The sequence below is a fragment of the Phoca vitulina genome, unplaced genomic scaffold (genome assembly GCF_004348235.1).
Source record: "Phoca vitulina isolate PV1807 unplaced genomic scaffold, GSC_HSeal_1.0 scaffold63, whole genome shotgun sequence".
Lineage (NCBI taxonomy): Eukaryota > Metazoa > Chordata > Mammalia > Carnivora > Phocidae > Phoca > Phoca vitulina.
The window spans coordinates 1,900,935-1,909,735 of NW_022589766.1; the positions used below are offsets into that span (position 1 = coordinate 1,900,935).

The window sequence follows — 8,801 nt, forward strand, 5'->3', positions numbered from 1 at the left end:
CTGCAGGCATGTATTTCTGAGTTCTGTTTCTGATGATACCATCAGACCTGCTTTAACCGTCCTATGCAGTTGACCAGCCTATGGCTCTCCATGCTGTTCACCTTCCACGGTCCAGATGGAAGACAGCCTCTCTCATGAGAGCTGATAGCTCCTTCCTATAGCCTCACATCCAGATACCATGTATGTCCCAAAGGACACCATCCTTGATGTATCACCCATCACTGACCCTACCCCAGCTCATAGCCCCATCCTTTCTTACCAGAATCTGAAATTTCTCTGTGTTCAGGGAATTCTCCTTCTAATCCTTCTCACATATACAAATCACATACACAAATTCTGTAATGTGTATCTGACTTTGCCAGTCCTCTGCTAAAAACCTTTCAGCCCCATCATTGGCTTGCCATGCCTACAGGATCGCGTCAGAAGCTCCCGCCCATGGCTTACACAGCCCCCATGATCTGGTCCCCCTCTCTCTTATCAGCTGCAGCCCCTGTGCAAGGCAGAACATACCAGACAACTAAGGAGATGACATTATTCAAGTTATTCCTACTGCAATAGGACACACATTCATGAATGAGGAACATATCAAAGATAAAGGGACAGGCCTTGAGTTTTATAGAGGCAGGTGAACAAGGGAGTTGTAGGCCAGTCTTATGGCAGTCATGAAGAAGAATGCAGATGGGTCTATCCAGGAATATGCAAGATTACAGGGATGTTTGTAGCTAGTTTTTCTTAGAACACAGAAGAGTGGGGAGACTATCTAATAGCCACTGTCTCTGGGAGCACAGGTAACGTTCAACATTATCGTTTCACTCAACTACTCTCCATTGTCCTCCAGCCATAGACACACTCACCCAAACCCGTCTCCACACCCTTGGGACAGAGTTTAACCGGTTCTCTATGAATGAGAAGCTATTCTCTGTCTTCTATTCCTGACCAACCTTTCAATGTTCAGTTACCTTCTCCATAAAACCTTAATCAGGGCCTACTTTGCCCAGTCGCTGTAAGGATGAACTAAGATGATACAAGCAAAGTCCTTTGCATGGAGCACCTGGTGAGTGTTTGAGAAATACAGACTTAACGGGAGCCTTTCCTGGCCAGGCCCTGCAGATGGAGCTGCCTACACTGTGGCCCACGCCAGGCATCTGTCTTCACACCTGAAACACCAGGGCTCAGTCACTGCCATTTGTAGCTCCTTCTCATGCTGAATATTTTAATAAATATTTATTAATCCTCGCTGAGGCTGCAACAGCGAACAAGACAGTCCCCCTGCCAGCCCAGGTGAAGATCACAGCCCACGGGGCTCCATATGAGTAAATACACAATCACAACCGGAGGGATGTGGGTGTGAAAAGGCTGGGGACGAGTACTCTGGGGCACAAAGGCAGACATCCGACCCAGACCTGGGCTATGGTAAGGGCAGGTGTCTAGAAGAAAGCAGTGGCAAGGCTTTGATGAGGAGAACTGTTCAAATGTAATTTGTAAAAGATCTAGAAGTTGGAAGGGGAGAAGGAGTATGGAGTGGGAAGATGCCCCATTTAGAGTAAGAGAACTGGTCCTACCTTTTTCTGCATTCCCAGTCCATACACATACATATATATACACACACACACACACACACACAAGCACACACACCCCACACTCACACATACATATGCACACATGAATGCACACACATACCCCACACTCACACATACACATGCACACATGAACACATGCATGCACACACATACCCCACACTCACACACACATGCACACACATACCCCACACACACATACACATGAGCACACGCACATGCACACATACCCCACACTCACACACACACATGCACACACACATACACGTACACACACACCCCATTCACATACACACACACCTCCCACACACACACAGGCACACACAGACGCTTCCCCCATGGCTTATCTTTGTTCTGCCTATATGCATCAAGGTGTGAAGAATGAACCTTTTGGGACGCCTGGGTGGCTCAGTCGGATAAGCGTCTGCCTTCTGCTCAGGTCATGATCCCAGTGCCCTGGGATCGAGTCCCGCATCAGGCTCCTTGCTCAGCAGGGAGCCTGCTTCTCCCTCTCCCTCTGCTGCTCCCCCTGCTTGTACCCTTGCTCACTCTCTCTCGCCCACTCCCTCTCTCTCTAACAAATAAATAAATAAAATCTTTAAAAAAAAAAAAGAATGAACCTTTTATGCTATGCTTTGGATGGATCATCTGTGTCTGAATTTTTTGTTTCAGTGCTGATAGGAATCTAAGTCATTAACCCCGCTAAGCACTCTTTTAATTTTTTTTTTCTTAGAAGGTAAGCGGGACTAGGACTTGACGCAGAGGAAGAGCTGGAGGAAGAAAATAAGAAGGTCACATGATAAGCACTCGATAAACATTTCCTTCCCTTGTTCCTGAGCCAAACCTTTCAGGCAGCAAGTGTAATGAAGTTTGTGCACTGTGTGTATAGTTAACACTAGATATTGTCAGGAAGAAACCAGCATTTTGAAAAACTTGTTCCAGGCATCACACACAGGGACAAACTCCTGGGACTCAGAAATGATGGGGGCGGGGCTGCTGGTGAGTAAGTGGGGTTGGGGGCCACTGCCAAAGAATGGGTGTGGGATGGTCAGCACAGACCCGAAAAGCCTCTCAGGGAAAACTGAATTCATTAACCTCTTGTCCCTGAGTCCTCCTCCATCTTCTGCATGGAGGGATTGCTAACACACTATAGATCGGCCACTTAGCAATACCGCTCACAAGCCCCCAGGCTGGCTGGCACTGTGGCTGTTTTCAAGAGCCAGTAGCACATGGCATGCCACCCTTAGCCACCGAGAGCTTTCCACGTGCTCTGCTCCATGAGGTGCCTACCAGCATCTGCAGACATGCCGTGGGCACACATCACCAGCCCAGAAGCTCCTCTTGCCATGTGGTCCAAGTCAGCCCACTGTGCCATGGCAGATGGTGGTTCCATGGCCATTGATGCACAGCGAATTGTGAAGGATCCATAAAAAAGCTGAGAAAGTGTAACAATAAGAAGAGCCCTTGGGAGACAAAATCTGCCTCCTGTTTTGCAGGGTCCTATGAATAATGAAAAAGGGAGGCTCCTTGTTCAAAAATTATTAGCAATTTCAAGACAGCAACAGCACATCATGGAACCAAGCCTGCGACCCTTCTGATTCTGGGGCCCTGCTTGACTCTACAGGTTACACATGCACAAAGCCAGCCTTGCTTAGGGGTCATATCGTCCAAAACCCTTATTTCGTGGGCAAGGAAACTAAAGCCCAGAAGTGGAAACCATTCTCTTGCCCCAGTCCCACACCATCACCATGTTCACCCTCTAGGGGTCCTTCACACTGGGGTCCCTGAGCCATGAACTGTTCTTACCAGTTGTGTGACCCCAGACAAGTTACTTAAACTTTTCTCCCTTAGTTTCCACATCTGTAAAATGAGGTTAATAATAGTTTAGACCTCAAAGATCAGTTTCCAGGATAAAATAAGGGAATGAGGCAAAGAATTTAGATGAGTGTATGATACACAGTAGCTCTCAATAAACAATCACAATTTTAAATATTAGTAATAGCAGTAATAACAGCTGTGGTATTTCAGTAAATACGCCCCCTTTCTCCTTTGAGTGACCCTTTGCTTTTCTGTATTGGGAGGGAGAGAACACCTTCCAGAGGCCTCCTTCTACCAATACTGTGAGCTACACCTTGGCATGGTCGGAGGAAGAGGGAATTGGGCTGGAATCAGCTCATCAGACCCAGAGGAAAGCTAGGCTCTGTAAAAAGCTGGCTACACTATCCCTACCCCTGAGACCCTGCACCATTTACTCCCACCAAAGATCAGGCTGCCTTAGGAAAGGAAAAAAACCCTGCCATTTGCAACAACATGGATGAACCTGAAGGCATTATGCTAAGTGACTTAAGCCAGGCACAGAAGGACAAGTACTGCATGATCTCACTTACATGTGGAATCTAAAATAATCCAACTCATAGGAGCAGAGAGAGTAGAATGGAGGTTACCAGAAGCCCGGAGGAGGTAGAAAGGAGGAGGTGATGGTTAGGGAGCAAAGCTGCAATTGTGTAAGATGAGTAAGTTCTGGTGATGGCCTATTCAGCACAGCGCCACAGCTAACAGTGCTGTACCCTATACTGAAAATCTGCTAAGAGGGTAGATCTTACGTTAAACGTTCTTATCACAAAGTGATAAGTATAATAATTAATAATAACAATAGGGGTAGATGGGAACTCTGGGAGGTGATGGATATGTTTACAGCCTTGATGATGGTGATGGTTTCACAGGTACACACGTATCCCCAAACTCATGGCATTGTATACAGGAAATATGCACAGCTTCCTACATTCAATCAGATCTCAATAAAGTGGCTTAAAAAATAAAAATGAAGTTCCTGCTAGATTAAAAAACTAATAAGGCTTGGGCTGAGTTGCGTGAGGGCAGGGCTTCTCAAACTTGTGTCTCCTACAGTAGAATGTCCTTGCCAAAAATTCCATTTTCTAGACTCCAACCTAAACCCAATAAACTGGAATCTCCCAGCACGGGATCCAGGAATCTATCCTACCAAACACCTCTGGAATGCTTATCTCACACCAAAGGGTAAGAATCGCTGGGCAGGGCCAGCTGCTGGTGCACGGCCACCAGCAAGCTGTCTGGGCTGCATCACCAGCATTGCAGGTACCGTCCCCGTCTATGCTGTTGGACGGTTTCGCCCCGTGGTAATCTTGCATGGGCAAGGCACACAGCAGGTACCAATTAAAGCATCTTGGTCGGTTGTCAGATGGTTCACTGCACACATCTCACATCTAACACACAAGAAAGGCTAACTGCTGGGCCAGCTGGTCAGGCCACTCCATCTGGGCCTTGTCCAGGAGGACTCTGGCTGGGGTCCTGAGAACAGCCCCAAGAACCCACAGGCAGTGACTTGCTCTCTCATAGCCTCTGCTGGGGGACATCTCTTCATTTCTGCTACTTCCTCAAGCTTCACATCTTACTGCTAAAGCTTTTGAGCTCTATCAAAGAGGACAAGGGACATTTTGGGACTCATTTTAAATAAGCTGCAAATGGATGAAGATAGTCAAATGTACAAACTTCTAGCTATCAGATAAATAAGTTCTGGGGATGTAATCTATAGCATGGTGAATACAGCTTACAATACTGTTTTGTATATTTGAGAGTTGCTAAGAGAGTAGATCTTAAAAGTTCTCATCACAAGAAAAAATTATTTGTAACTATGTATGGTGATCACGTCAACTAGACTTACTGTGGTGATCATTTTGCGATATATACAAATAACAAATTATGTTATACACCTGAAACTAATACAATGCTATCTGTCAATTTTATCTTAACAAAACTGGAAAAAAATTTCTCCCACCAGATGTGCAGTCTTATAAATTGCCTCAGAATGGTTAAGTTACTCTGCTGGTCCTTAATACCAACTATAGCAAGCAAATGGCAAACCTTCCTCAACGTAAAGATGCCTGCGCAGCCCTTTCTGTCATTCACTTAGGCAAAAGGGGAGAAATCCATTTGAAACCAGGCTATGGTCATCAAAGGGCATGGCTGAATATTGCTTTAGCATCCTGCACTAAGTCCCCCTCTCCCAGCCCCCTAATATGCCCTCTTTCAAGGCAGTTAGTTTGTACTTTTCCTTTACATCTCTTTAGAAAATGGTCAGAAATTAAAACTGACTTTGCTAACTTTTTTTTGGTTGGAGTCTCTGATGAGCCCAGTCTCATCCCATGGGGTGCTATATTTACAAGGGAAGTGAAGGGGGAAACATGAAGACATCCTAGCACATTGCAGGAAAGGGAGCAAAGATCTGAGGAAGTGTGGCTTATTGCCCAGGGACCCTCACGGGGCTCTGGATGCCGAGGTGCCTGCTTCAGGACATCCTTGAGAGTTGATGTCAACTCAGCAAGCCTCCCTGGAGTGGATCCAAGCCTGTGACCGCTAGCCACCCCCAACAGAGCCCTTCCTAAAAGTTCATGCCCTGCACCCATCAGCACCAAATCTTCCCTACGGGCCATGGAAGTGACCAACGTGGACACTGACAAAAATGAGTGCAGCGTGAGAGAATAAAATCATAGGCCCACCTCCCAAAAGCTTTATTTTTCATTATTTTGTTTCATAGTGCTTCTCCCAGGTTTGGTTTGGTTTGGTTTGGTCTTTATCTACTGGTGTATGCTACCACTACCATGTAATCTTTATGAGAGGGGGACTATGATTTGCTTTGTTCACATTTTAAACATCACAAGATAGAGAGGTGCTTAAAATATGGTTTTTAAATGAAAAAATCAGCTCATTTAACCTATCCTAATCTTGATGACCCCCCACAAAGTGTTATCAGGTGCTCTTCAGTTGACAGAATATTTAATAAAGACTTGAGCGATATGGAGTTTGTTGAAATTATTCTTCTTTAAAAAGTCAAAATATATATAAATTCATTACTTTATTCCAATAAAAGAGATAGGCAATAGTCTAAAAAGTAAATGTAACAATGAGAAGCATGTGGTGGGCAAGTGACAATGCTCAGAAGGAGACACCAGGTCAGGGGAGATGTGCTGAACGTGGAGGGTCTTGAAGGAACGTTAGCCCCTAGGTCATTAAGTGAGAAGAAGACATCCTCTCTTCTGAGAAGACAGCCCTGATGTTGCAGGCTGGGCTGAGCGCCCACACAGCCTTAAATATTATGCCAATCATGGTATCTGCCATGAGTTATTTTAACACCTGTGTACTTGCCCATAAACCCAAGAAAGACCATGTTTTATTCATCTCTGAATCCTTGGGCTCTAGCACTCAGTAAGTTCTCATTAAATGTTGGCTGAACAAATGAATTGGCAGGCTATGCTAGGTTGGGAGGGAAGGAGGGAGCAAAGCTCATGGGAAGTAATGGTGTAAAGCAGACAAAGAGTTTGTGTTTGCTTGTTGCTAAAACAAGACCCCTGAGCAATTCAAGGTCATAGAGACAAGATGCATCTTAAGTCAATGGTCCAGGCAAAGAGCTGCATTAAGAAAGCATCCCTCCAGCCCAAAGGAAACTTTGTTGCCACACCTAGGGCATTAAGTCATAAAGGCATCTCTGTTTTCTCAATAGTTTTATGAAAAATGGGTTCCAATTTCTACATCTTTCTCACTGGGGTTTTCCCTACACATCGAGAAACAAGTGGGTTCTAGCTACAGGGAGGGAAAGCAGGACTGTGCTTCAGATAATGATTCTGGGGTGCACATATAAACCCTGGGCAAGTAAGAACATAGCAATCAAAATGTCATCTCAGGGATGGGGTGGTCATGGCACCAGCCCTTCCTCCTGCTCTCTCCTCCTCACAGGATTTCCAGAAGAAACGGACTCTTGCACTTTCTAACAATAATCTAAACCAGAGGCATCTGCTTTCATCTTTCTCAGCTGAAAGGCCTTTTAAGCTCCCCACTGTTTGTTTTGGTTTATTACTGAAAGGCTAAAACCATAAAAAAAAATCATTGTTGTGGGTATTTTCCAGTTGAGATGAAATATTTAACAAGGGTAAGGTGGGGAGGAGGAAGTTTGCAGAAAATACCATTTTTTAAAGGTCAAAAAATGCATAAACCCATTACTTTAATATTTTCGGTTCCCATGAGAGACAAAGTGTTCACAGCCCTCCCCCCACCATCCCCCAGACTTCAGTGCACTAATGCACACACGTCAGGTCCGTCCCCGAAGCACAGCTATGATCCTCTTACAGCCCTGCTCAGAATCTTCCATGGCTCCACCCAGCCCAGAAATGCAATACAGTCTCCTAGCCAGCACAAAAATCATACCACAGTCTAGCATGACCTAGTTGTGCATACTCACCGACCACAGGGTCCTCGGACCCCCTCTCCATTTCCCCTGTGAAAAAGATGTCTCCTTGTGCATATTTTCAACATGTGGTTTTACCTCCCTGCATCACAGAATCATGCCAGTCTCTGTTTGAAATCATCTCCCTGCCTCTCCCTTCTCATCCCTGGTGACACATCAAAATCCTACCCACGCGTTCCATACTTAGTGTAATTTCACCTCCTCTGAGACATCTCCCCAGTCCCCCCACTCAGAGCCCTCCTTGCAACACACGGCCACTCTGGCTTCTGTCCAGGTTCTTCTCCCCTTTCAGGGTGAGTTTCATGGGAGCTGGGGCCACGGTCAGTATAACTTGTGTCCCCTACCAAACACCATGCCTCCACCTAGCGTGTGCTCGGTATGTATTTTTTTAATGACTGAATTCATGAAGACCTGAACAAACCCTTTCCTCTCTGCAGCATTTGCTCTGCTATTTGGGTAAAAATTAAATCCTTAGAACATGCCAAAGCACGCTACTTAATGGATGCATCTTCTGATTGGATTATAATTAAAATAAGATTTTTTTTTGTAATAACATAGTTACCTCGATTGGCAGAAGGGAGATGGCAGATGTAATGGATAATTGATGAACAGTCTGAATGTTGCCATAATGTATATCCTATTATGGTTCCTGTTTCAAAAGAGAGCTTAAGAGGAACATCCCAAGAAGCTGCTGTTGAATTATCATCCCCAAGTGTGGCCGAATTATACAGGATGAGAAAGTCAAAACTTTCAAAGAGCTGACACAGGAAAAGGGCACAGAGCAAGAAGGCTGTGGGGCAGAAAGAACACAGTAGTTCCTTAGGTCACTGCAGAATGGCACGCAGGTGGGCTCGAAGCAGCCCAAGAGGCAGGGACTGCTCTGCACACATTCTAGACCTGGCTGGTCCAGGACAGCAACCATCAGCCACATGGGGTTAAGGAGCACT

General features: G+C 45.5%; 1 long non-coding RNA gene across 1 annotated transcript in view; it reads right to left on the bottom strand.

The window, feature by feature from the left end:
- The window catches only part of LOC116624007, a 182,305-nt gene extending 174,345 nt beyond the window's left edge, over nt 1–7,960 (bottom strand). The window contains exon 1 of the long non-coding RNA XR_004297812.1: nt 7,849–7,960. This is a non-coding gene — a long non-coding RNA (uncharacterized LOC116624007). The remainder of the gene's footprint in view (nt 1–7,848) is intronic.
- Nucleotides 7,961–8,801: the final 841 nt, after the last annotated feature.